At 33.6% G+C, this 26,975-nt stretch overlaps 1 protein-coding gene and 1 long non-coding RNA gene across 2 annotated transcripts in view; one reads left to right on the top strand and one right to left on the bottom strand.

Annotated features, from left to right (window-relative positions):
- The window catches only part of LOC133201877 (SH3 domain-binding protein 5-like), a 45,142-nt gene that overhangs the window by 5,606 nt on the left and 12,561 nt on the right, over positions 1-26,975 (bottom strand). The window lies entirely within an intron of this gene.
- On the top strand, positions 6,212-25,498 carry LOC133202108 (uncharacterized). The gene is made up of 6 exons (XR_009723192.1): positions 6,212-6,319; positions 10,849-10,918; positions 11,907-12,050; positions 21,129-21,238; positions 21,456-21,621; positions 24,059-25,498. It is a non-coding gene; the product is annotated as an uncharacterized LOC133202108 (long non-coding RNA).

The raw sequence follows: 26,975 nt of genomic DNA, 5'->3' as shown, positions 1-26,975 counted from the left end.
GTCTCAATATGTAAGTATTCACAGTATATTTACTAAACGTTGTTTTCATTAATGAAAAATAAATAATCTTAGATAAAAAAAGACATTTAACAAAGAATTTTAATGCTAGTATCTGTACTTACATGTAGATGTAAACAGATAGGACATACACGAACATTAATAGGAAAAGACATAAACAGATAAATGATAGATCTCATTTGACTTCTTAAAAACGTGTAATTGAGGAAAAACTGTCAATGAAGAAGGGGAAATGATAAGAACGGAAAACATATGTTTATTCCATGTTCATTTCTATGAGCCTTTCAGGTTTTTAGGTGACATTAACTTGTTGACAAAACGCTTGCTTATTATAACCTCCCCCCCTCCCCCCCCCCGAAGATTTTTTTTAAATGACAAAACACTTGCACAAGCAATGATACGTGGCACTGGTTAACTTAATTCACACGAATTAAGGTAGGATTATTAAAAATGGCAGTTTGTAAATTTAGAATTTACAGAGGGAAGAGCCAAAATTACTGAAAAGGGAAACTAAAATTTCGATCATTTATCTTCACATGACAATCTTAGATTCCTCACTTTTTCATTGTCGAGACTTTTTTATTTGGAATCGAAAACAATGTATAGTTCCTTTGACATAGTTTTCAGAAATGGAGCAGTAGACTAACTTGTTAAAAAAGTAGCATGCATGCAAATCTTTAATTTATGGAAAAGCAAAATTTAAAAAAAATATTCTGTTCTTTTGGAAAAACATGGTTAAGTTTTATGGGTCTGAAAAGCAGTGGTGATCAAGAAAACAAGACCAACCGTACTCAGTATTTATAACTTAACAAACTTTCAGAAACTTATAAATGGAATATTAAGGTAATGGATTTTGTTTATATTTGTTGTTGTAAAACTCGAGATTAGTATGAATACTTTTGCACACTTCAATTCATTTAATGTTCCTTACCTTTCATCTTCAAAACACAAAACTGATCTCCACGTTTGTTTCACGTTCCTTTAAGAATTTTTCACTCATATTAAAAAGCCACCACTTGCCGGTGGAGGGCTGCAAATTTAAAACTGTACTCAGTACTTATGGCTTTTGAGCAGTGAGGGATCTTTTTCATGCCAGCACTTATTGCGACACAGGACCTCAGTTTATAAGGTCTCCTCCAAAGACCGGTCTCCACGTTCTGCTATGGGATTTGAATCCACAATGTAAGGATCATCTTACTCCTCGACTCGTCGCCCGCATAGTGCAGTGGTTAGAGCGTCTGCTCTAGAGTCGCGGAGTAAGGAGTTGATCCTTACGTCGTGGGTTCGAATCCAACTGTGGGAAGTGGAGACCGGTCCTTCGGATGAGACCGTATAAACCGAGGTCCCGTGTCGCAGTAGGTGCTGGCAGGAAAAAGATCCCTCACTGCTCAATGGCCGTAAGCGCCGAGTATAGGACAAAATTTGCAGCACTCCACTGGCAAGTGGTGGCGTCTCCATATGAGTGAAAAATTCTCGAGAGGGACGTTAATCAACATAAAAACAAACAAACAAACTCCTCGACTCTAAAGCAAATGCTCTAACCATTGCACCATGCAGGTGACTTTGATCTCCATGCCTCAAAGGAAATGACTTGATAGCCTCTTATAGGAGTAATTGTCACTGACTATATGCACTACCTATGTAGTCACATAAACCAAATACTGCTGCTCTTTGAGACATAGTTTTATATAGTCTTATATAGTGCACTTAAAATAAGTCAAGATTCCAAAGAATTTTAAACATCCCATTCATTCAAAGAGTTAAAAATAATCAATACCTCAGGAAGTTTCGACAATTCTTAGATTTGAAAAATATTTGCTCAAATTGAATTAGATTTCATATTTTATTCTGTTTATGTCAAACATGATGTTCTATTTATTAACAATTGATTTCTCTCCTTGGTAAAATGATTTTTTACTGTTTATTTAACGTCCCTTCGAGAATTTTTTACTCATGTTAAGAAGCCACCACTTCCCTGTGGAGGGCTGCAAAATTAGACCTGAACTCAGCACTTATGGCCATTTATATTAGCAGTAAGGGATATTTTGTGCAAACACCTACTGCAACAAAGAACCTGCTTTATACGGTTTCATCCAAAGGACCGGTTTTCAGGTCCCACAATGGGATTAAAACCCTTGAAGTAAGGATCAACTCCTTACTTTGCAACTCTGGAGCAAAAGCTCTATACTCTATGCCACGTGGCGACTGGTAAATTGATAAACATGTACTAAATATGTTGACTCTACCACAGGCCTCTATGTGACCTCTAAAATTTAGGCACCAACTGGCTCCTTATGAAAAAAAAAAATTTAGTCACCAATGCAAATTTTTAGCCGCCAGGTAAATTTTTCTTAGGCACCAATCTAAAAAATGATATTAGTCAATATTAGAGACATGTCCATTGCTTCTTTTCGGCTCTTTCTAAAAAAAAAAATTGAAAATGTTTATAGTTCAGTAATTTGATGATCACCAAGCCAATTTAAAATGGTCGCCAATTTGGCGAATTCTAGAAAAATTTTAGGCACCAATCATAATTTTTAGGTGCTATGGCGACTTAATTAGTCGCCAATTAGACCTATACCATATATCGCATACCCTGTAATTGTTTTCACTATCTGCACATTTTTGATTTTTTTGCCTTTACAAATCAACTTGGTTATAAAGATACACGACTGTATAATTTTTGTAAAACAGCTGGATTTTTAAGTTAAATTTCTTTTGGTTTAAAGCTAAGAAAACTTAGATATTATAGCTAAAGGACTGGTTATTAAGGGACAAGCTTAAGTATTTCTGACACATTTATTCTATCCCCTTTAAAATTACCATGGGGCTATAGATACAGGTTGGTCATGTGATCAAATCCCATGGAATCCAAAGGGCTTTATGGTAGGTAACAACATATGACTATAGTCCCATAGATGATAAAATATTATACTTTTTCATGTTACATTTTGCCCATATATGAAGCATTAGAGTATTATAAATTGTGTATAAAACATTGATGTTTTTACTTTGAATTTCAAATGTCAAGCGTCACCTGTTTGGCGCAGTGGTTAGAGCATTTGCTCTAGAGTCGCGGAGTAAGGAGTTGATCCTTACGTCGTGGGTTCGAATCCCACTGTAGGACATGGAGACCGGTCCTTCGGATGAGACCATATATATCTAGGTCCAGTGTCGCAGTAGGTGCTGGCACAAAAAAGATCCCTCACTGCTCAATGGCCCTGAGTACCGAGTACAAGTCAAAATTTGCAGCTCTCCACCAGCAAGTGGTAGCATTTCCATATGAGTGAAAAATTCTCGAGAGGGACGTTAAACAACAACAACAACAATAACAAATCAAATGTCAAGCTAGAATAAGGAACTACAGCATTGAACTATTGACACTTTTTAGTCATTCATAGTTATAAATGAGTCTCCTTGAATCCTAATATTTCTCAGGAGAAAGCACTGCAATTTTAAATAAGTGTTTATTTTCTAGAAACTTTTGTTTGTGCAGGTGTATCAGATGCATTCCAAAAGTGTTCAGTCACTGAAAATTTAAATACAGTTGAACTTTGGTATCTCAAGCACTGATAACTTGAATACCACGGATATGTCAAAGTTAACTGGAAGTCCGAACCACTTATTTTTTAAGAAATTAACACTCGATATCTTGAATACTCCTATATCTCTAAGTTTTTTCAGTTCCATCTATTTTAAAATAATGAGGTTTGACTGTGCATGTTTCTTATTTAGCATTTGATGAATTTCATATGAATCACCAACAAGTTTTCACATTTTGATGCAAACTTTTATAGTTCTAAACAACCAACCACTCATTAATCAATTACTACATATAATTTAAATAAAATAAATTAACAATTAGTTAAAAGTTCATAATTATATACATTTTACCAACTCTTTTTATGTATTCAACTACAAGATATTATATACATAATTTAAATAAATTCAAATTGATCAGAAATGTCAAAATGGAAAGTTTGAGAAACCTGGCTTCATTTACTGGACAGTACTGAAATTGTAGAAAAGAAGTTCATTCATTTATCAATTTTATGATTCGTTCTAGGAACAGATCAGAAAATATGTTTCAAAAATAGGTAGTATCTATTAAAATAATTAAAAAATTAAAGTGAAGGAACACTTTAGCATATGTGCCTGCCTGTTCATCTATTTGCAATCATACTAATAAATATACAAAGCTGATGTATCAAGATAATAAATGCTACTATATAAGTGAAGCATTTCAAGTAAATCTTTTGGTTGTAACCATTATAGCATTTTGTCGTGTTAAACAGAAAAAGTAATCTAACTATGAAATAGCTCCCAAGTAGTCCATGTTCAAGTACTTCCAAGTTTCTTTGTAACAACCAGTTTTGTACCCATTTTTGCAGATGAGTAGGGCAGTATACATGGACCATATTCAAGATTTAGAGATATTTATGAAATAATGAAAAAGTTTGGTAAAATAATTATAATTTCATTGCCTCAATTGATATAATTCATGTTTCTTTGGATTGAAAAATCTTTATATAACCTTCAATAAAAGTCCTTAATTATTTCCTATGTATCTTAAAACACGAGATCTGATTGGTTAGCAAGCGGGGTGTAAATTTCCTTACACCAAGCTAAAGCTGGGGTGGGGTGGGTGGGGTTAAATAATGTGACATCACAATGAATAGTTTCTATATCAAATAAACACCATACAACATGATGTCACGATGTATTGAAGCATATAGTAAATCAATAGTTTAAAATATTAGTGGAATTGGGTTTACAGAGAAATTATTAGGTTATATAGGAAATAAAGATTTGTTATCCAGGTGTAATCAAGGGTGTACAAAGATTTACCTGTTAGCAAATATAACCTATCACTGGGTCGTATTTTGGCTGACTTGCTTCATACCAATTGTTAGGCCTTTGTTTATATGCTAAATTTGACTATCGAATATTCCATCTACTTGATCAATATATAGGGCTCACAGTGGGTGTGGCCGGTCAACAGGGGATGCTTAATCCTCCTTGGCATGTGATCCCACCTCTGGAATTTCAGGGGGTCTGTGTTTATGCAGTGTTCAAAGATTTGTATTGTTTGTAATTTTTATGAAATAGATCACTGTTCATTATCTTCTCTTTTTCACTCCATATCCATACCCCGCAATCATAACTTTGACCTTTTGACTCCAGAATCAAGAGGAATCATCCTCTCCACTGGAGTAGAGACTGATCTAAAAGCCAATTTGAAAGCAACTAAGTCATAGACACAAATTTAATTTATGATGTACACATACCCTAAATTAAATTAGTGACTATTGTCTGCCCCAAAATAAATACAGGGACCCAAGACTTTATCTTTAAAATAATTAAAAATTCTTTTAAACAATGTATAAGTACTGCACAACAAATGTAAATCACATAACACATAAATATGCATAGACATTTAACACATACAACAGGGTGATTGGGCTATGTGTATGTTTAAAGTGTGCAATAGAACATCTCCTATGACACGATACAATATTTTACAAGATGGTGTGTACATATCGAGTAAATTATGTGATATTTTGTTAGTATATTACTATATAGGTCTCTGGGTATTGCTAAGAGACCCCTAACATAGAATGAAATGCAAGTTGGGACCCATGCATGTAGTTTTCTCGTTTATTTAATTAGACGCATGCAATTTCTTCACTTTAAGAGCATATTTTATGATTAATGTCATTTCAAACTCTACCAGATAAACTGTAATACAGTGCCCTACACTCAGTATGTGTACAGGGTGATAAAAAATACATTATCAATATTACCATTTATCATGTTTATTTACCAATAATTTCAAAACTTTTTAATTCTGTATTGCATATTTATGAAAAAATCATGACGATACTATCATCAATTACTTGCAATAGGATTAATCAATAAAATAAATGAATTGTGCATTTCCGTCCTCATCGCGGTGATCACCATCTTTCTTCAGCATCGACTGATACGAGGTTCGACATGGCAATTATGAATAAATATTTATCTTTTTATTCTGTCTTCAAATGCTGTACAGCTGGTCTGAAAAAAATGTGATGGATTACCAGAGGAAATAAGATCTGATTTATTAGAATTAAATGTTCTGTATTTAAAAAAAAAAACGGGTTGGCAATTTACGAAACAATAGTGGGTCGGGTTAATTAGCCAACCAAAATGGCAGTACAGGCTCCGACCGAGGACTGAGGAAGCTTAGGATGACTAATAAGAATGGTTGCGGCGAGTGTTTTGTTGTGGAAGTATTAGAAGAATGTGTAAGAAACATACGGTTAGTCGCCTAAGTTCAAATCTATCAAATTCAAAGTTTTAATAAAAAGATATCTACAATTCTACACTTGGACGATACACTGATACACAGTCATTTAGCTGGTACAATCACTAGTGGGGTTAAAAAATAATTTAATTCATAGTTTAACTTGCTGTAATCCTTGTAACAACAGTAAAGCAGTGGAGATACCAAACACCAAAACCAAAAAATATAAAACTCATTTTTTTGTTTGCACTGCAATAGACTGGAGTCATCTGGAAGAGGAAGTAGTTGTAGATAGAATTTTCTAATCATTAAAATGATTAATGTGCTTCAGACCCGGTTTAAGAGAGGTGTGGTGAGGGCTCGCCTGGAGACGCAGTTAGATTATTTAACTAATTTCAAAGTAGTTCGTGCCCCAAAGCTATTAAAGAGTTTTAAGACCGCGTTACAACATCCTGATGACTTAATGCACCCAGGCCTCCATCACATTAAAACCCAAGAGGATTCTTATAAATTTATACTGGTACATAAACAAATTGATTGAAGAAATGCCCATGTAGAAAACGCATGGTTTTTTCTCGTCAATGTCGTAGCATTATCTTGACATATTAGTATTGATAGAATACTTCCAATTACAATTAGGCCAAAATATAAAATACCTTTGTTTCCCCTAACACGACCGACCCACTTAAATCGTGCCGACTGAAAAGTTTTTTTAATAAGATTATTTAAATATTTTTTTTTTATTGTTTATCAAATTTATAAAATACAATTTCATCAAAATCCGTTTTTTATAAGAAAGGCGGCTTTTGTTTTACTCTCATTTGGTGCCGACATTTGGCCACAGAGGGTTAGTTCATGTTATAAAACAATGGTGACGTATCAATCTTATTATATCTTTAACTTATTAGAATCCTACACTCTTGAGACATCTCGTGAATTAATGTACCATGACTAAGGAGTGTTAAGATGGTATTTAAAAAATTAACGTACGTAGTAAGCATAGCAAAGCCTGGCTCATGAGTAGATGAGGGGCGCTTCTTGTGAATACATATCAATAAATTTCACTGCATTTGATTTGTTTCGATCTAATAAACAGTTCATGTAAGATCCTATTTTTACTACATAGGACCATAGGAGTTTTAAATATGTCTTTGTATGATTATTTCATTTGATAAATATAATTCAGATGTCGTTTCTTCATTCCTTTTATTTATGGGGTATTGACTCCGTGACTATAAAATTAGATATATGAAACTTTAATCATTTTAGATATGGTTTGGTTGAATTATATATTGTTTATACATGTACATGTACACTATTTCCAAACAGTGTTGAAGTCTTTAAAATTTGCTTATGGTACGGCTTCCTGAGACGGCCAGTTTATTTTGCTTTAGTTAGGCCCTTGAAAACAGGTTGTTTCTTTGCTTTAAAATACCTTTAAAATTTGTTGGGCCGGTGGAAGGCTCCTAATTTAGACTTTTACTCGGCACTTATGGCCTTTGATCTTTAAGCATCAGTAAGGGATCTTTTACGTGCCATCTGCATGTATACTCCGACACTGGACCTACGTTTTTTGTCTTATTCGACTGACCGGTCTGCAAGTCCCACGTTGGGACCTGTGACTTAGAATTAGCTCCCGAATTACGTCGTGACTCCAAAACGAAACACTAGAATTACTGTGCCACGTGATGCCCTTGACATTTTGTCTGTGTAAGTACTCTAAGATGATAGTAGGTTTGAAAAATGTACTCGAATGTCCGATGGTTCAGTATTTGCGAATCTTGTGTTTTTTTTGTAAATATTCGATTTCAATAAATTTACGCTGGCCTGAGATATTTTACAAGTTCAAATGAATAATATTTGTGAATTAATTTACCATACATGTTGCTTCATTTGTATGATATTAGGTTTAAAATTGGTTTCTTTTGTTCTTTCTTATTTATAAAGGTATTATTCAATTTTTCAGAATGTATTCCCAAACCTGCTGTCAGAAAAAAAAAAATAATTTACCTACCTACCGACCCAACTTGAGATTTTTGGGTCGGGTTTGGGGAAACAAAGATATTTTTAATGATGGCCTTACTTGTTTTTAATTTTAACCTAAAATCATTAAAGTCATGACTGTATTTGTAGACCCCTACAGTTTGGGGTATTTCGAATCCTGTGTGTACATGAGAGCAGATGAATAAGATACACATGCTGCACACATGTTATATTAATTTTACATGTCAGATGTACACTCAATTTTTAGACAGGACCAAACTTTTACTAGTCAGTGTCGATCAGACATGCCTTATAAATGTTAAACCCTGTGTCCGAGTGCATAAATATTTTTTACTTGTCTGATTCTGAACAGATTTAAAGAAATTTGTTGAACTTAATGAAGGCTAAATTAGCTATAAAAATAACTGACTTATTTAGATTTGTGTTATCATGAAGATAGAAATATTAATTGCGCTCCTCCTCTCATTAGCAATATTTATCGAGGTATAACTGAGCGTTAAAGATGGAAAATTTATGCTATGCTACAAGTACATATTTTAACTTCAGTATCTTGAATCGTAGGATATCACAAAGTTTTTTCTAGGACCCATTAGGTTCGATGTTTATATTCCACTCTAAAAGCCTTAAAAATGAGTTTTTATACTACTAGTATCATTTACATTTTTGAAAAACATTTTTTAATAAATTTTTTTATCATGTTTTTATCACAAATATAGTTTCACTATATATACCATGAAGAGTTCACATCACATCAGAAACAGTTAATAACAAATGCTAGAAACAAATACAACAAAACAGAAACAGTTGTAACACCCTCTTGATCATCCTCGTGTGCTTTTATGCTACATATTATAATAGCTCGGGTTCGAGATTTAATGCTGTTGGTTGCTAAGGCAAATATAAACAAAAAATGGGGCAGAGTTCCTGGGCTCGACATTGTATGCTCATCCACTTGTCCAGTACATGTACCAGTAAAATTTTTCATGAACAAGTGATAATTACTGACCACTTGTCCGATTTGACAAGGGATATTTTTCTAGGAAGAATTTTTTTTAGCTGAGCATGAAAACTTAAAGAATTAAAATTTGTTGTCAACTTTTTATCGGAGGTTCAAAATGAAAACATGCCATGCATGCAGTTTGTAAATAGTTAAATGTTGAATGATCCTGCTCGTAATAATGATGGCCCTGGTTGTCAAACTTGATCAGGAACAATGTTACTATGAAACTTGTCTGAAATATCTGATGTTTTTCAGGCATTTGTCACAATTTTAATTTTAATATTTAAAGTACCAGGAAGTTGACTACTTAGAACTACAGTAACTTTGAAACGTGTACTTTTACTGAAGGAAATTTGGGTTTTTATTATCTGGCAGGAGAGCTTTAGCAAAAGACAATTTAGGCTACAAAGGATAAGCAAAAGAAGGCAAAGAAAAATTTGAGGTCATATAGTCAGCTATTTCTTGTTGTTACTATTTTTCTTTCATACATGTATTACAATTATATAACATGATTTACATCTACTTTAGGATAGGATGATACAGTTTAGTGATTTGCAATAGATGTGTCCACTCAAAATCTCAAAAACAGACTCAATGAATGTATTATAGACTATTGTAATGTACAATATTTTTTCAAATTGTTAAATAGGTCTTTTATGAAATATTTTTATACAAGTAAAAGTTATGTTCAGACAAGTAAATTTCACAATTGTTGTAAATTTAATGGCATCTTTAAAAACATTTCTTCTCAAGAATCAGTGGACCAGAAAATGAAAATTCTCTGAAAGCTTCATTACTTAGTGTACATTCAGTTTTGTTTAAATCATGACACCCCCCCCCCCCCCCAGGGTAGGGTGGGGCCACAATGGGCAATCAAATTTTTACGTATGAATAAATATACATCATCATGTGTAGTAAAAAAAAAAGTAGAACAGCAAGGCCATAGTGACTCGGGTGAGCATTGTTGCCCATGGCCACTTGTTCTTTTTACAGGCATTTTTTACTTTGACAAATTGCACTTTAATAATATAATTATAAGCTTAAATTGGATAATATTTTATTAACCATAATATTGTTAATCAAACTTTGGTGAAACTGTGAAATTAACTTGTCAAATGACTAGAAATTTTTTACTGAATCTAGATATGGATATACAGTTCTTCAACATTTAAACTTTTACTGTGGCTCACCACACATAAACAAAAATTTTTGGAGATCAATAACATTTTGTCGAAATCAAATACAAAACCAAATGCTTGGGTATTTATTTACAAAGTTTGATTTGTTAATTTTTTACCATATGCATAATTTACCCTTTCTTTCCAGTAGACCCTTGTTATGCCATGCTTAGCTTAGAGCCAGGAATAGCAAATCAAAATGAACTTAGTCAGTTATTGTTCTTTGTAGAAAGAGACAATTTCTTTTCAGGTTTTCTTTTTCGGTTTCTCATTTTAGGCCTACAGTATTTATTTTTTACTCAAATATTAGGAATATTATACTTGTAGGCAATCAATGAATTTAAGGAATACTCTTTTTTTAGGTGCTCATGATGCAACTTCCTGGATGGTGTGTAAACTGTTTATCAGCATGTGAAATCCACATGATTGAAGGTATCTTACCTATCAGTAATATCAATTTTCTCTATTAAAAGCTGCATAAGGAATTTTTTTATTTCTGGTCTCAAATTTTTGTCCAAGCATCATTCATTTTTTCTTCATCTTTTATCTAGTGAGGGTCATATTAATTGATTAATTTAATCAAGGCTTTATAGTAAAATATAGTGAATTATGTTCTTGTGTATGACCTTTAAAGGGGCATAGACTCAGATTTGAAGTTAATATTTTCTAAAATTTTTGACTAGATCATGACATATGTGTGGCTATAGTATTTCACAAGGAAATATCATAAAAATTACTTATTTTACCTGAAAATTATTGAAACTACGAATTTAGGGACGCATTTGATTGACACATCCTTGCACTTTCACAAAGTAAAACTTCATCCTTGATACTTAAAAAAAGTAGAAATTTTGTTGTGTTTTAGTGAAAAAGATTAAAGATAAAATCCAGAAAATTCAAAGTTGAAATGTGAGAAAGCAAAACCAACTCATCAGTATTGTCAGTCCGTGCTCAGTGATGTGTGCAGAGTTTAACAAATTGAACACACCCAATGGAACATAAATTGTTTTGTGTTCAATTTGTTAAACTCTTCACACATCACTGAGCATGGACTGACAATACTGGTTAGTTGGTTTTGCTTTCTCTCATTTCTACTCTTAATTTTCTGGATTATATTTTTTTTTATATTTTTTCATTAATATGTATCAAAAAACCTACTTTTCTTAAGTATTAAGGATGAAGTTTACTTGTGAAAGTGCAAGGATGTGTCAATCAAACGCATCCCGAAATTCATAGTTTCAATAATTTACAGATAAAATAAGTTTTTTATTATATTTCCGTGTGAAATGCCATAGCCACATATATGTCATGATATAATACAGACAATTTGAGAAAATATTTCAAAATGTCGAATCAGTGTCTATGTCCCTTTAAGAGTAACAGGTAACTTCACTTTTGAAAATAATTTTTCTTATTTCAGGAGAAGTCTTCCTTGTTAAAGATCAGCAACGGCAGATAAACAATGCATGATGCAATCTGCTCACTAAAAAGATTACACCAATACATCCCATGACATGTATTTCTACTTATCACCTATGTAACCTTTGTCATGCTCTTCAGAGAGGTAAGAAAACAAAATAATTATGAAAAAAAATTTTGGTGAAAGCGACACTTAGAGATCACTTTACATGGTGTCTGTCTGTCTGTCATACCCTAGATCCTGAGAACTGCAAGAGGAATGGATTTGATACTTTGCACTTGCATTGCTTGGCACTTTGGCTTTTGTAAAATACTATATACAGTCAAACTCGTTTACATTGAAATTTAAGGGACCTTGAGATTTATTTCAAATTAACCGAATTTCATTATATCTGTGTGCTATGAATTACATAAAAAATGTAGATACAGTTGAACTTCATTATCTGGAACACTGATATCTTGAATACCATGGATATGTCAAAGTGATTTGCTGTTAATACCACTTATTCTTTAAGTATTTTACCCTCGATATCTCGAATCCTCAGATATCTCGAAGTTTTTTCTCGGTCCCTTCAAGTTAGAGGTAACGAGGCTTGACTGTACAGTAAAAAAAAATATACATGTGAGAATTCATATTTTTTACATAACATTACATGCAGTGTTTCAGAAATTTACTTATCTCTATTTTTCAAAAAAGTCCTAAATTTTTTTTACTGTTTTATTTTTTTTTTTTTTTTGGATCTGTGTTAGAAAACTATCAAGACTATTTATACATGAAAAAAGTTCGTCCTGAACATTGCCGCATAGAAGCAATGATTTGTCAGGTTCGAATCTATAGAACAGCCCTGTCTCATCAGCATTGAAAACATATGCTTCATATACTTCAATTCAAGAAGTTTATTTTCCATTTACTTAATTACAGTGGATTTATTTACTCAGGCACTTTCTCCACTAGGGCTGTGTCAATATATTGATTAATCAATACATATCGATATTCAGGAATTTATCGTATCGACAAACTAACTTCCAATACGTATTGGGCAGACAGTTTTTTAGGTCACCTGAGTCACTCAGGTGACCTATTGCAATCTGTTTTCGTCTGTCGTCATCCGTCGTGCGACGTGCGTCGGTCATAAACTTTTGAACATTTTTAGCTTCTTCTCTTGAACCACAGAACCAATTTCAACCAATTTTGGCATATAGCATCAACGGGTGAAGGGGTACAAAAATTGTGAATTTCATGGTCCATACCCCCCTGGGGCCTGAGGGGTGGGGCTAAAACCATCAAAATTAGTGCTATCTTTAAAAATCTTTTTCTTTACTCCTGGACATCAAGCAGTCAAACTGTTGGCATGATTGAAATAAGCATTGAGCCCTCTACCAAAATTGTGAAATTCATGGCCCCAGGGTCAGGGGTTCTGGTGCTAGGGTTGGGCTATATAGATCATATAGTGAAAGTGCATTATTTCTTTGAAAATTTTCTTCTCTTCTCCTGGGTATTATTTAAACAAACTAAGTGCATGGTTATGACAAGCAATGATGCCTTTTCCAAAATTGTGAAATTCATGGCCCCTGGGTCAGGGGTTCTGGTGTTAGGGTGGGGCTCTATTGATTATATAGTGAAAATGCATTAATTCTTTGAAAATCTTCTTCTCTGCTCCTGGGTATTATTTAAACAAAACAAGTGTATGATAATGATGCACAAGGATGATTTTTCCAAAATTGTGAAATTCATGGCCCCAGGGTCAGGGGTTCTGGTGTTAGGGTGGGGCTCTATTGATTATATAGTGAAAATGCATTAATTCTTTGAAAATATTCTTCTCTGCTCCTGGATATTATATAAACCAACTAAGTGCATGGTTATGATAAGCATTGATGCCTTTTCCAAAATTGTGAATGTCATGGCCCCAGAGTCAGGGGTTCTAGTGGTAGGGCGGGGCTCTATTAATTATATAGTGAAAATGCATTAAGTCTTTGAAAATCTTCTTCTCTGCTCCTGGGTATTATTTAAACAAAACAAGTGCATGATAATGATGCACAAGGATGATTTTTCCAAAATTGTGAAATTCATGGCCCCAGGGTCAGGGATTCTGGTGTTAGGGTGGGGCTCTATTGATTATATAGTGAAAATGCATTAATTCTTTGAAAATATTCTTCTCTGCTCCTGGATATTATATAAACCAACTAAGTGCATGGTTATGATAAGCATTGATGCCTTTTCCAAAATTGTGAATGTCATGGCCCCAGAGTCAGGGGTTCTAGTGGTAGGGCGGGGCTCTATTAATTATATAGTGAAAATGCATTAAGTCTTTGAAAATCTTCTTCTCTGCTCCTGGGTATTATTTAAACAAAACAAGTGTATGATAATGATGCACAAGGATGATTTTTCCAAAATTGTGAAATTCATGGCCCCAGGGTCAGGGATTCTGGTGTTAGGGTGGGGCTCTATTGATTATATAGTGAAAATGCATTAATTCTTTGAAAATCTTCTTCTCTGCTCCTGGATATTATATAAACCAACTTAGTGCATGGTTATGATAAGCATTGATGCCTTTTCCAAAATTGTGAATGTCATGGCCCCAAAGTCAGGGGTTCTAGTGGTAGGGCGGGGCTCTATTAATTATATAGTGAAAATGCATTAAGTCTTTGAAAATCTTCTTCTCTGCTCCTGGATATTATTTAAACAAACTAAGTGCATAGTAATTGTGCACAAGGATGTTTTTTCCAAAATTTTGAAATTCATTTCCCCAGGGTCAGGGGTTCTGGTGCTAGGGCGGGGCTATATAGATCATATAGTGACTTTGAAAAATCTTCTTCTCTACTCCTGGGTATTATTGAAACAAATTGAATACATAGTTATAATAAGCAAGGGTGACTCTACCAAAATTGTGAATTCATGGCCCCAGGGTCAGGGATTCTGGTGGTAGGGCGGGGCTATATAGATCATATAGTGAAAGTGCATTATTTCTTTGAATCTTCTTCTCTACCCCTTGGTATTATTGAAACAAATTGAATACATAGCTATAATAAGCAAGGATGACTCTACCAAAATTGTGAAGTTCATGGTCCCAGGGTCAGGGGTTGTGGTGTTAGGGTGGGGCTATATACATCATATAGTGAAAGTGCATTATTTCTTTGAAAATCTTCTCCTCTACTCCTGGGTATTATTGAAACAAATTGAATACATAGTTATAATAAGCAAGGGTGACTCTACCAAAATTTTGATATTCATGGCCCAAGGGTCAGGGGTTCTGGCGCTAGGGCGGGGCTATATAGATCATATAGTGAAAGTGCATTATTTCTTTGAAAATCTTCTTCTCTACTCCTGGGTATTATTGAAACAAATTGAATACATAGTTATGATAAGCAAGGGTGACTCTACCAAAATTGTGAAATTCATGGCCCCAGGGTCAGGGATTCTGGTGGTAGGGCGGGGCTATATAGATCATATAGTGAAAGTGCATTATTTCTTTGAAAATCTTCTTCTCTACTCCTGGGTATTATTGAAACAAATTGAATACATAGTTATGATAAGCAAGGGTGACTCTACCAAAATTGTGAAATTCATGGCCCCAGGGTCAGGGATTCTGGTGGTAGGGCGGGGCTATATAGATCATATAGTGAAAGTGCATTATTTCTTTGAAAATCTTCTTCTCTACTCCTGGGTATTATTGAAACAAATTGAATACATAGTTATGATAAGCAAGGGTGACTCTACCAAAATTGTGAAATTCATGGCCCAAGGGTCAGGGGTTCTGGTGCGCCAGACTCTATTGATAATATAGAGAATCTGTAGTAAAAATGCATTATTTCTTTGAAAATCTTCTCTGCACCTGGACATATCAGAAGCAAAAAGTTTTAATATAAAAAAGATTTTTGAACATCTGGACCATTTGGTCAAGTGTTCTGGTCCTGGCCAGAGCTCTATTAATTTGTATTCAACTGAGAGGAGTTATTCCCCTTTGCTATTTACTTTTGATAATTAATCACTGTAAATAATGTACTTGAAAGGTTAATAGAAGAGGAGAATTATGCAAGATTTTTTATTGTATAATACAAAAAGTACTTTTATAGTTTAAATGATTAGGTAGACTTGTAAGTAATAGATAAATAAAAATGAGACAAAAATAAGTTGTCTTATTCAATGCTCATCAAAGACCAAGAGGATCCAATGTAAGGGATTTCATCAAGGAATTGAAATAGTACAGAATCACTGATAATTTGTTCATATATTGTATGGTGATAGTGATAAATGGGGAACAGATTAGAACCTAATTTATGAACTGTTAATGAACAGTAGACTAATTATTTTGTTGATCCTAATCACCCTATTTTTCTTGCTTTTGGGCAACAAAGCTTCACCTTTCAGTTCATTTTATACTCTGTGGATCCTCTAAATTGTTGTATTATACTCAGGTGACCGTTAAGGCCCTTGGGCCTCTTGTCTTATAATTCTGTGAAAAAGTTGGGAATTTCAGTCACCAAAGATAATTTTTAACTGTTTTTAATTAAAACTGGTCAATAATAAAATAAACATTAAGGAGATAGCACATCTTAATTAACTATTGCAAAATTCATATACAACTATATTTTAACATATTAGTTTTTCAGTCATTAAAAGTTTGAATTTGAAGTGTTCTTTGTAAAGACAGTGAGACATATGAACTTCCAATTTGGTATTAAAACACCCAGTTTTTATCAAATTTATGCATTAAATGATTTACAAGACCTTTTTGCTAGACTTATTAAAGAATCCAATATATTGCATATTGCTTTATAAAATATCTTATTGAAATATTTTGGTCAATACACAGCCCTATTCTCCACACACCAATGTACACATGGCACCCCTGCGTATTTTATCCATGTCGGTCTTAATGCCGTAGTTAGAAAATAAAAACGGCGACTAATATGTTCATATAATTAAAGTTGCACAGGTCCACCAACATCAAATCACCTGTGAAAAATTAACATGCTAGACTTTATATATAGTCAGTCACCTGAGTCCACGCATCGCAATCGGCAACTTCAGTGTACCCGCTATAAGCTTTGTGTTCAGCGGACCCCAAAATCACTTCAAATTAACAGAGTTTTTCAAGTTAACCGATTTCAATCTAAACGAGTATTTATTGCAAAGAAACTGTACCAGCATTTTAGGAGAAACCCAGTTCATTTCAAACAAACCGATTTTTCAAACAAAGAGAGTTCAATGCAAGTGAGTTCGTTACATTACAATTCAGTTGACCTTGACCTTTGATTTTATAAAATCACTGTGGCGGTTGATTGAATTATTATTATTTTTTTCTTTGTTTTTTGATTTTGAGAGGCAGGATTTTGATAATTAGCATTTATATCACATGTTACTGTATATGAGCTCATGACACTGTACTTTGAAACTGTATGCAATATAACCACACAAACTGAAATTTAAATACTGTAACAATGAATAGACATCAGGATGGGTATACCAAAAGTATCATTATAGAGTGAATAGAGACTGAAATCTCTTTTGGAAGATATCTGGGATAAAGATATATTTATTAAAAATAATTATTTTAATTATTATACCCCCACTCCGAAGGAGAGGGGGTATACTGTTTTACCCTTGTGTGTCTGTCTGTCTGTCTGTCTGTGTGTCTGTCTGTCTGTCCGTAACAAATATTTCTTCACAGTTTTCTCAGCAACTACTCATCGCAGATGCTTGAAATTTTAGTACACACTTTATTGAGGTATGCCATATGGTGGGATTCATTTTCGTACGAATCTGATTTCAACTTCCTGTTTATCCGTGTGTCTGTCTGTACCATACATAACAAATTTTGGTTGCAGTTTTCTCAGCAACTACTGCTTGCAGATGCTTGAAATTTTAGCACATTCTTTGTTTAGGCATGCCATATGGTGGGATTTATATTTGTACGAATCCGATGTCAACTTCCTGTTTATCCGTGCATCTGTCCGTACCATACATAACAAATTTTGGTCGCAGTTTTCTCAGCAACTACTGATTGCAGATGCTTGAAATTTTAGCACACTCTTTGTTTAGCCATGTCATATGTTGGGATTCATTTTTGTACAAATCCGATGTCAACTTCCTGTTTATCCGTGTGTCTGTCCGTACCATACATAACAAATTTTGGTCGCAATTTTCTCAGCAACTACTGATTGCAGATGCTTGAAATTTTAGCATATTCTTTGTTTAGGCATGTCATATGGTGGGATTCATTTTTGTACAAATCCGATGTCAACTTCTTGTTCATCCTTGTGGCTGTTCATAACTGAACTTGTGTATATTCACATCAGAATGTATATTCACATCAAAGCGGGGGTATTACTAGTGAACATTGGCTCACAGACTTCTTGTTAATTTCAATTTTATAATTCACTTTAGCTTTGAAGGGTGGAGAATCATATATCTATTGTCAGATTTTATATGATAAATGCTATTCTGTATGGGACTTACTATTTGTGGATTTTTTTTCTTTGCTATACAAGGGCTATTTTGAAATTAATGAGACATTTACTTTTACTCCATAAAAGAAAGACATAAATTCATGAAAATTTGTCAACATTTTAACAAGAACAAATAAAACAGCTATGCAAAATTTCTAATTGATAGGATAATTAGACATGTCCCATTGGAATTATAAACTTGCATATGTCTATTGAACTAAAGCATCATTGCTTCTTCATTTTCATCTCATGCCAGCCATAGATCTTTACCATGTTGAGACAGTCTGGAAGCTTTAATGCTTCTTTCTCTGTCATCACAGAAACTACTCAACTGATTGAGATGAAACCTTTTTAGGGTTAACAGGCATGTTGTGTAGATGTGCAGAAGGAAGGTCATTTTACCCACACTTGCATGCACATGCGTGCGCGTTCAAGGAGTGAAATGACTGAAGCAATTGAAACACCATTAACCTTCCTGTTTTTTTTTTATGATATGCTTTGAACTTCATTGTATAAACTTGTATTAGTGGTGTAGACAAGAAGATGTGGTTGAATTAGCAAGAAAGCATGTTCATGCATGTGTGCTTTGCTCTGTTTGACTGACACAAAAAATCTCAATAACCTTTTTTTTTTTTGATGAAATGCTTTGAAATTTAAAACATAGTCATACACAACAAGGCTCTACATTTTGATATAATATATGAGATATTGTGAAAACACGCTCATGCAAGTGTGCTGCAATTTGATTGGCTAAAACTTTAAATGGCTGTTACAGTAGTAACTTTCTTATTTTTTAACAAAACTGGATGGAATTTACAATATAGATAGGTGTAATGGGTTCCTACATTGTGCTACTATGAAAATTGAATGCAAGGATGATACACCTCCTTCACGGTTCGATACGTATTGTATAATTTTGTCTCGGTTCGGTTATTTTCGATACGATACATTTTGATAGAAGGAAACAAATTCAACGTTGTTTTATGCTTTCTTTTTCTAAATCTAGTCACATATTTTACGAATTTTATTTGCAAATTGACTAGAAGAAATTGATTAAAATTATTTGACTGTAAAAAATTATTTTACAAGCTATCAGTCATAAAAAATTTACGTTTTCTATACTTATTTATACTGAGTAAAGTGTTTTGCCTTATGCCAAACCCGACTGAATAACGATCCCGATCGAAAAATGAACCGAACCGAAAATTAGAGATTTTGCACCGTGTATCAAACCGAGAAAAAATACCGCGGTGAATCGATACCGCGCTGAACCGTTTCACTCCAACAAGGATGTGGATTCTGATTTGCTAATACTTCTCTCATAGTTTTCAATGAAAATCTTTAGATTTCTTACATAGCTATTTTTTGTGAGTCTCTTCACGAGGAAGGAATATGAAATATTTAGAAAATATGGGCATGTGCATGCGCTAGAGGTGTAACAATACAGCAATACATCAATCGTATTGATCGCAAGGGCTGACAATACGCGTATCGCCATGTATGTATTGTGATACAGTAGAAGATAATTTTCATTGTTTTGTTTGTAACTTCTACATTCAACCTAACAAATTTTAATGTTTTAAAATGGCTGAAAAAAGGTAGCAAAGAAAAAATACAATATCAAGACTATAAATCCACCTTTTATTAACTTTGATAAGGGTTATCAAGATATTCTTTGTATATTTTCTATAACTGTGGAGTTAGCAAAGAATTATATGTTAAGATAAAGCTTAATTCAATTGGTGACAGCTTTATCATTGTACATGTAGTATATCACATGACCGTATCATGATATGTATCATATTGTTAGGTAGTTTGCGATACTCAGGCCTAACATGCGCTGAAATCCAATTGGCTAATACTCGAAGAACTATACCAGTGTTGTTTTTCAAATAAATACTACTGAAAATAAAGTATAGATTTATTAAACAAAAGAATTGTATAATTAAATGAAGCCTGTAATGAATGGGGCCCATAAGAGAATGGGGAAGTGTTTGGGGAACATCTGAAACAGTTCTCGTTACAGTTAGCACTAGTTGTTATTGTTTTAGCAGATCTTTTAGTCTGGAAAAGAGTTCTCCACAGAGCTACGTAAAATTCTATAGGTATGCTTGCTGTGTCGCGTTGACGTCAAAATCTTTTTTATTGATGTAATCAGATATCTATACCTAGCTTAGATTTTTTTATGATCTCCATATTTCTGATTGAAATTCTAAGAAGCTTGCACAAAATGAATTGAAATGAAATTGAAAAAATAAATACCGATATATAATTTGAATTATTTTCGCTCTTGCTGTATATGGGTCCACTGGGAGTTTGAACATAGGTATAACATATTTCAATATATGATTTCTTGACGGCACCGGGTACCCCTTCTATTTACTCATAATATACCATTGAAAAGAAGAAATAAAATATTTGTAAAATATTTGTTGCTTTTATTAATTCTTAGTGTTTGTCAAACATATATGCCATTTTTCACCAAAAGGCATTACTTGGAAAGAAAAATAAACACTATGTACTAATAATCTCTTAACAGCCCTCATAATGCTTGTATCAAATAATATTTGACCACCCTTAGATTTTCTTTTAATTTTAAATAATGATGCTGTTCATCAGGCGACACATGTGTTCCTTGGAACACTTTTAATTTTAGCTAGCAAGATTATTTGGACTTAAAAGTCAAGTTAATAATCTTCTAACAAACATTTTCTTCTGTCATGTTTAATTCATGGTCACTAGGACACTGAAATTTCCACTCATTGCTTTTCAGTCATCGATAGGAAAAGGAATTATCAGTAAGTTGACAGGACTTTCCACACTGTTTCTGGTAGCAGCTTATGATTGAATTGATGATAGAAGACATGGCCCACTTAATCAAAGGTAAATCTCATGGAATAGTGCTAATAGTACTGATATTTTTTTTTACTCTGTTTTGCATTGAAGCTTTAGGTCAAAGGCAAATTTTCTTTGTGTGGATTCCTTTATTCTTCTCAGAAATGTGTGGCTGCTAATTGAGCCATAGCTGTCTGTTTTCTTTGAGAATCAAAGAATTGCAGCAAGTCTTTTAGGTTTTCAATGAAATTTCCTTGTTTTTCAGATAATCTGTATAGAGTGGCACCTTAACCACCACTGGTGAAATAGAAGATGACTAGTGGATGGTCATCACTTTGCAGCTCACTTTCACTTTCTGCAGCCCATCTCTTCTCATCCACAATCATTGTCTTTGGAGGAATGGTGACAGTGCAGTCCTCATGGCTGGGCAGGTAACTTCCTTTCCTTTATTTCTCAGCTTTCACCTTTCTTACAAAATTTATTTCCATAGAACACTGCTACAGTTTTCTTCTTCTAAGAACACAGTATATGTCACTTGGGTAGCAGCTTAGAATTGGATTTTCTCAATGGCACTGAAGGTGGCATTTTTGAATTGAGCATCTCCTTCCACTCTGATACGTGTATCAGGAGTCCCCATTTTTCATTTAGATCCTGAATGTTCTGTCTTATATTCATCATGCTGGTCTTCTACCCCCACAGTAAAGGTTGGGGGAATATATAAGAATCACCTTGTCAATCTATCGGTGCCAACTTGTTGGTCATTGGAAGCTCAAACTTGGTACAAAGAATGTTTATGACCTGTTGGTGTGTCAAGATCTTGACCCAAGGTCATTCCGGCTAGTTCAACAGGGTTTGACACTAAGGCATGTTTGACCCAGTCTAGTAAATGAGTGGTCCAGTCGTGTAAAAGACCAATTGGTCGTATTGATAAAATAACTGTTGAACCCCCATTTCAGTCCTTCAAATAAATAATCTAAAAACTTTTAAAGAAAGAACAAGGTATGGTAACGGCCGAATCTGGCCCCTTGTTTGATGTAAAAATCAGAACACAGTTAAAATTGTGATAGTTTGTAAGTAAGAATTAAAAATATAATGCTTGTTTTAAAACCAGCACTAATCTTGATTCAAAGCTTACATGGAGGCCACAAGAGGGTGTAGAAGTAGGTTATTTTCCAGAATTTCCTCAATTCTGGTTGCATTTCGTCAAATTTGCAGGGGTTGAAATATATGGTAGCCCGATGCCCGGGGCTAGTCAATTTAAGACTCAGGCTAGCTAATTCAGATGTAATCGGACTAGCAGAATGGGGAAAAAATCTCAACAGTTTACTTTCACTTTTCTATGTCGAGTGGTTTCATTAGATTGAGAATTACATTGTAGTTTAATTTGTTTCTGTCACCACAGCCTTTAAAACTTTTACTTGTTATGTTTTCATTTCGCATGAAAAAGTTGTTGGGCTAGTTAGTTTGAGGTTTGGGCTAGTAATTTTTTACTGGTCAATAGCCCCTGGGCTTGTGGGTTTTCCAGGAAAATTTAAACCCCTGATTTGAGATACTTTTCACTTTGGGAAATATAGAGCACAAGGCTGCCTATCTGAGATTTTTATACATAAGATGCATCTGATACTATTGTATGAAATATATAAATTTGGTAGATAGGCAAGCTTGTGCTCTATGTTTTCTGAACCAAAATGTGCTGTAAAACCAATGAAAATTTGCATAAAATGAGAAAATTCAGAAACTGACATTTTTCCTGACCTTCCTGTGGCCTCTGTGTATCCCATAACTTAGAAACAATACTCAATTTATGGCAGGGGTGACAACAGGTTTTTAACTGAAAAACTGTTGCAACATTCTAAAAGACACCCCAAACCAGGGGCCAAAAAGGAATCTTAGCCTATCTTATCCTTTCTTATATGTTAGATTGTAAACAGTCATTGCTCTGTAAAGAAAAAATCCCCACATGACCCAATCACTATTTTTAGCCACAGCTGTTATTAACAAGTTGAGGGCAAAATTACTTTTGTTCAGTACAATGTTTCAATATGATGTAAATAGTTATGTTTAGTATAGTTTTAAACTAATTTATTAATATTAACGATAATTATTTTATGAAAGTTTGTTGAATCTTTAAGGCTTATATTGCTCAAATGTCCTGATGAACCCGACTTGATTGGCGGGATCCCATCAAACAGTCTGTCAAAATTCAAGGTCACTGACAGAAATGATATAAACTTCTTGTCCAGGATATCAGTTTGCAATGGAGAATCATTGAAGCTCATTCTTGGTACAAAGATTATTGAAGACCTGAGAGTGTGTCATGACCTTGGCCCATGGCAATTCTGGCAAGTTCAAGGTCACTGGCTTAAAAGGTATAAAACACTTGTGTAGGCTGTAACTTTGTAATGGAGAATCATTGGAAGCTCTTACTTGCTACAAAGATTGTTTATGACCTGGAAGTTTGTCTTGACCTTGACCAAGGTCATTCTGGCAAGTTCAAGGTCACTGGCAGATAAGAGATAACATTCTTGTCCAGTCAATAACTTTGTAACTGAGCTTTAATTTGCTACAAAAATTTTTTTCTGACCTGAGGGTCATTGTGACAAGTTCAAGGTCTCTGGCAGAAAAAATGTAAGTCTATTATTTTGTAGTAATGGAGAAAAATTGGATGTCCATATTTCACTCTTAGATTAATCATGTCGAAAGATCTGTCCTTTTTTTACCAAAGTCATTTTGGTAAGTTCAAGGTCACATTTACAAATTCTAAATAAAAGAATTGCAGCAGGGTTATAACCTTATTATTTTGTTAGCTCGCTCACAGCACCTTTAGCTGACATAAGTGATGTAATAATTTTTCTCACTTTGTTTCAGGTCTACTGCATGTTGACAGCTGATACTTGTTCTCTATTTACTCCAAGAGGCCTACTACACATTGTACCTCAGTTATGACTGTACTCGTGCTGGCTTCTATGATGTTAATTTCCTTTACCTGCACTGCGTTAAACTTGGTCAATTCTGTTACTGTCGAACACCAACAGATGAAAATAAGATTAAGCTGATCCTGCCAACATTGTGACATAAGCGGTCCAATGTCCAGTATCTCACTCTGCAGTCAAACATCTTTTTTTTTTTTATGAACGCTCAGTAAAACATTGGAAATGTTAGACTTTTTTAGTATTGATTTATATAGTTACATATTTTTAAAGTAATAACAATTCTTTTTATGCTCCCGGATCGAAAGATGTTTTTGTCCTGTCTGTCTGTTTGTCTGTTTGTCTGTTGTCAACTTTAACCTTGCCCTTAACTTTTGATTGGTTGGAGCTATGACTTTCGTATTTCACATGTGTATTTCTTGTGACAAGACCTTTCTTTGGGTACAAGCATATTTGACCTTGACCTTGGAGTTTGACCCACTTTTGCAAAATTTTATGAGACTTTAACCTTGGCCATAACTTCTGAACAGTTGGTGCTTGGGGTTTCAAACTTCACATATTCTTTTGTATTCTTTGTGACAAGGCCTTCCTTTGGATACCAACAACTTTGACCTTGACCTTGACCTTGGAGTTTGACCTACTTTTGAAAAACTTTAACCTTGGCCATAACTTTTGAACGGTTAGAGCTAGGGCTTTCATACTTTACATATGTAATCCTTGTGACAATACCTTCCTTTGGATACCAACCACTTTGACCTTTTGACCTTGACCTAGGAGTTTGACCTACTTTTGAAAAACTTTAACCTTGGCCATAACTTTTGAATGGTTAATGCTAGGGCTTTCATACTTCACATATGTAATCCTTGTGACAAGACCTTCCTTTGAATACCAACCACTTTGACCCTTTGACCTTGACATAGGAGTTTGACCTACTTTTGAACAACTTTAACCTTGGCCATAATTTTTGAATGGTTGGTGCTAGGGCTTTCATACTTCACATATGTAATCCTTGTGACAAGACCTTCCTTTGGATACCAACCACTTTGACCCTTTGACCTTGACATAGGAGTTTGACCTACTTTCGAAAAACTTTAACCTTGGCCATAACTTTTGAATGGTTGGTGCTAGGGATTTCATACTTCACATATGTAATCCTTGTGACAAGACCTTCCTTTGGATACCAACAACTTTGACCTTGACCTTAATGTTTTACTGACTTTTAAAAAACTTTAACCTTCGCCATAACGGGGGCATCAGTGTTTCACAAACACATTTTGTTATTGATGTATGTTTAAGTATGCAAAAATGAACATTGATGATATTAAAGGTGAGGTATTTATTTGTGATTTCTCTTCTGAATAAAATTTTATATCAATAATTTATGCTCTTGTTTATACAAACTGCAAATGAGGCTTTCTATTCATTAGGAACTGGACCCATTATTACTTCCTTAAGGAGGAATGCCACACCAAAATTTAATTCCATTGGTCTTAAGACATCCATGTTAAGGAAGCTCTAAACACTAATGAAAAATGCTTTTTGGGCTTTGAGAAAAATATATCATATAAAGGTGCACATATTCAGTGTATCAAGTTCATTTTCAACATAGGGTACCTGCCTTATTTCTGCAGAAAAAATGTTCAAAGACAATGAACTACACTGTATTTGTGAACAGATTTCACTGTTTTTTACTTGCATCAGGAAAATTAATGGAAATAATGTATTCAATTACTTAATCTTGGTCTAACATAACATTAACAATACTTTAATTCATAAGAAATTGTGTCATTAACTGTAGATTCCCATTTATACTATTTTTCTTCTAAGGGCAAATGACCCAATAAAACTACCCTACAAATAGAACTCTTTAGTGTGCAGTGTTTAGAGCTTCCTTAAGTCTTGGTTTCAGCATTGAAAGGCCTAGCTCTTAATTATTTTATAAGAATTTTCTCCAATTTTTCATAGAAAATGAAAAAAAAAATGTTTTATTTGCAAATAAGATGCTTTATAGTTAAAAATTTGATGTTAATGAATGCATAATATAAATATCTCATAAAATATGTGAAGAAAAGCCAGGTAGACATTTTAATTTTTTTACTAAAAAATTTTTTTCAAAAAGTACATTATTTGTGAATATTTTCAAAACATATGGATAATATATTCAAAAAACAAGTCACAGCTACAAAGGATATGTTAGACAATCATATTTGAAAAAGAAATTGAAACGAAATTGTGAAATTTTAGAGAAATTATGTTTTACAAATTTTAGCCGATCCCGATCGAAATTAAACTGATCCCAACCAGAATTTTATAATAATTGATAATAGATAATATTTTCAGAAGAAATACAAGTTTGTTAAGGTGTAATTCGCGTTAAAAAGTAATTGAACTTGATAAAAAAATAAATTTCTTAGTGGTAAATACTTAAAGAAGGCAATAATTTCATCTTATTTATTTTGTGTTAATTTTGATCGGGATTGGTCTAAATATTGAAAAAAATAGTTTCCCTAAAATTTTGCAATTTCATTCCAATTTCTTTTTAAAATATGTTTGACTAACATGTTCTCCATAGTTCTGACTAGTTTTATGAAGATTTTATCCATAGGCTTAAAAAATATTCACAAATAATGTGTTTTATTTTCATAAATAAATTTTTTACTTAAAAAATTTAAATGTCTATCCAGGTTTTCTTTAGATATTGTATTACACATTCATATTATGTATTCATTAACAGCAAATGCTTAAATTTGTTGTTTATATCAAAAATATTTGTAAGAAAAAGCTTTCCAACAACTACATGTGTAAAAGTTTTTGGTTAGCAAAGAAGCATTTCATGCGAGAGGCGCACCAGTCAT

This window comes from Saccostrea echinata, unplaced genomic scaffold, assembly GCF_033153115.1.
Source record: "Saccostrea echinata isolate AGI-Se365-2 ecotype Australia unplaced genomic scaffold, CSIRO_AGI_Sech_v1 ptg000046l, whole genome shotgun sequence".
Lineage (NCBI taxonomy): Eukaryota > Metazoa > Mollusca > Bivalvia > Ostreida > Ostreidae > Saccostrea > Saccostrea echinata.
The sequence above is the reverse complement of the archived record's forward strand: the minus strand, read 5'-3'. Positions and strand labels throughout refer to the sequence as shown.